The following is a 2,902-nucleotide window of genomic DNA, read 5'->3' on the forward strand; positions in this document are numbered from 1 at the left end:
TTAATGGAATTGGGGCTGGCAGAAAATGTTAAGCACGAAGGAAAGCAGCTGCATCACCACAAACGCCAAGGAGAAGCACACGAATGTAAGTAGTACTGCTGCTTTAAACTCCCAAAGGTTTTGTCTCTAGTAAAAATTTCATCGAGGCATAGACATCAAGTGTATGTCACACTTGAAACTAATGTGCAAAGGTCAGAGAAAAACAAACAAGTGTGTGCATTGGGATCATTTACTGGTTGGTTGCTTACCGAAACTTAAGCTTTGCCTTCTAGCAATCAATGCATGCAAGCTGTGTATGCGCATGTCGACAGGTGCAGTTGTACTGTAGCGACAAATACATAGTTCTGTTGCATATATACACAATCCTCAAACAGGTGCATAGTAAGAACGAGTAGGGTGAGATAGAGCGGTTGGAGATGCGGTAGCTAGATTGCATTGAGTGTTGTGTACAAGGTTAAGGACGAGTGTGAGCGGTTGTTGAGTTCTATACTTACAAACGCCATTGAGTGCGTATACATGCGTCATCTTTCCATTCTCCATGTTATAAGTTTCCTGTAATCTGTTCTTGAAAAAGGTGACTCACACTGCAATTGTAGTGGTTTGTTCGCACCTAACTTACAGATTTTCTAACCCCTTGTAACCTCTCTATATTTGTCCTTAGATATAAGAAAAATTAATTCATATGCATGTCAGCTGCATGAACCAGGAGGGTCAGATATAGAATTGAGCTTAGCTCGATAGTCTTGTACGCTTGTTCATTTTCTAGATGAACCTTAGGCCACCGGAATTTGGTTTTCTCATGTTGTTTTTTTAGTTGCCATTTCAACTGTATTTGAGTGGAATGGATTCTATGAAAACCATACCATTTTTTCATTCATAAATAGTCATAACCAATTTATTATTGTTATCTTTGCTTACATTGTTATTTCGTTCAGGAATCTGGGTTTCCATTTTGAAGTTATAGCTGTTGTACTGAAAGGAAAGGAACTCTTTTCTCCGTGAAAATGCAAAGAAAAATAAATCTGGGTTATTGGTCACTCACCTGACCCAGGCCCCAGATAGAGCAATCGAGGCGGTGGCCATGGCGCTCCCAGATCGGCGACGGCCTCTGCAGATGAGCGCCACCCATCGCTCATCGTCAAATGCTTCGAGTTGCCCGCGATGAAGCTGCTCGACTTCGGTGCCTCCCCTCCGTGTGGTTCCGCTTGAGGGCCGTGCGGTTCCTTGTGAGGGGAGGGCTTGGCTGCTCCGACGCCTCAAGGTCTCCTCCACCCCTCTCGTCCATCTTCTCCTCTCTGCGCCAGCGCCCCGATTTGCTCTAGTCCCTGATGCGGCCCATGTGCAGGTGCACGAGCGATCCAAGGACCTTTGTGCTGGCTCAGCGGATCTCACGAATTCCACCACCACTGCTAGCCGCCGTCCATGCTCCGGCGTCAGCAGCTCCAGCAAGACAGCGACTTCTGCTTCTTCCTGTCCCATGAAGCGTCGTCCAAGCTGCCCCCAATTCCCCACTCTCTTCTGACCTCCGCCTCACGAACGAGGTGAGATGGAGAGGTGATGGGTTCCCTTGGCATCAGCTTGATGTTTTCCCTTTGTTTCTGACGACAGTTGAGACCTGAAACTTTGTGTATGCAGTCCAATGTTATGCATGCTCATTGATCCTTCTTGTTAATGGAATTGTGGCACGGGTGTGGCTGGGAGAAAATGTTGAGCACGAAGGGAAGCAGCTGGATCACCACAAACGCCGAGGAGAAGCCCACAAATGTAAGTAGTACTATTGCTTTAAACTCCTACAAACCTTGTCCTGAAGTAAAATTTTCATGGAGACACAGACATCAAGTATTTGTCCCACTTCACACTAACGTGCAAAGGTTAGAGAAAAACAAACAAGTGCATGCTTTGGCATCAATTGCTGGAGGCTTGCTTAGCAAAACTTAAGCTTTTCCCTGAAGCAATCACTGCATGCAAGCTGTGTATGCGCATGTCGACAGGGGCAGTAGTACCATGGCGACAAATACACAGCTCTGCTGCATATATACAGTCCTCTAATAGGTCCACAATGCTATGAACGAGTGAGGCGAGAAATAGAGTCTGGAGATGCTTGGTAACCTCTACGGTGCATTGCCTTGAGTGCCGTGGACAAGGTTAAGCAGGAGTGTGTGTAGCTGTTGAATTCTGCAGTTTCCAACGCCATTGAGTGTGTATATATGCTTCATCTTTCCATTCTCGATGCAATAAGTTTCCTGTAATCTATTCTGAAAAAAGATAACTCACACTGCAATTATATTGGTTTGCTGCCATCTAGCTTACGGATTTTTGAATCCCTTGTAACCTCTCTATAATTGCCCCTAGATATAGTAGAAATTAATTCATATGCATGTCAACTACATGAACAAGGAGCGTCAGATACAGAATTCAGTTTAGCTCGATAGTCATGTGGATTTGTTCATTTTCTAGATGAACCAAAGGGCGGTGGAATTTAGTTTTCTCATGTTCTTTTTGTAGTTGCCAACTTGCCTTTTGAACTGTATTTGTGTGGAATGGATTCTATCCAAACCATACCATTTTCTCATTCAGAACTAGTCACAACCAATTATGGTTATCTATGCTTACATTGTTATTTTTGTTCAGGAATCTCGGTTTCCATTTTGAAGTTATAGTTGTTGTACTGAAAGAAAAGGAACTCTCTTCTCTGCGAAAACACAATGGAAATACAGTTGCGAGGAGAGGGCTCGGCTGCTCCGACGCCTCAAGGTCTCCTCCCCCTCTCTAGCACCCATCTTCTCCTCTCTACGCTGCCGCCCTGATTTATTCTAGTCCCTCATACGGCTGATGTCCTCATGCAGGTGCACGAGAGATCCAACGCCCTTGGTGCTGGCAAGGCGCAACAAAGCGGATCTCA

At 45.1% G+C, this 2,902-nt stretch overlaps 1 long non-coding RNA gene across 1 annotated transcript; it reads left to right on the top strand.

The window, feature by feature from the left end:
* The first annotated feature begins 1,453 nt into the window (after positions 1-1,453).
* On the top strand, positions 1,454-2,885 carry LOC119342797. The gene is made up of 4 exons (XR_005165721.1): positions 1,454-1,541; positions 1,636-1,764; positions 2,632-2,754; positions 2,847-2,885. It is a non-coding gene; the product is annotated as an uncharacterized LOC119342797 (long non-coding RNA).
* Positions 2,886-2,902: the final 17 nt, after the last annotated feature.

Source organism: Triticum dicoccoides, unplaced genomic scaffold (assembly GCF_002162155.2).
Source record: "Triticum dicoccoides isolate Atlit2015 ecotype Zavitan unplaced genomic scaffold, WEW_v2.0 scaffold105272, whole genome shotgun sequence".
NCBI lineage: Eukaryota > Viridiplantae > Streptophyta > Magnoliopsida > Poales > Poaceae > Triticum > Triticum dicoccoides.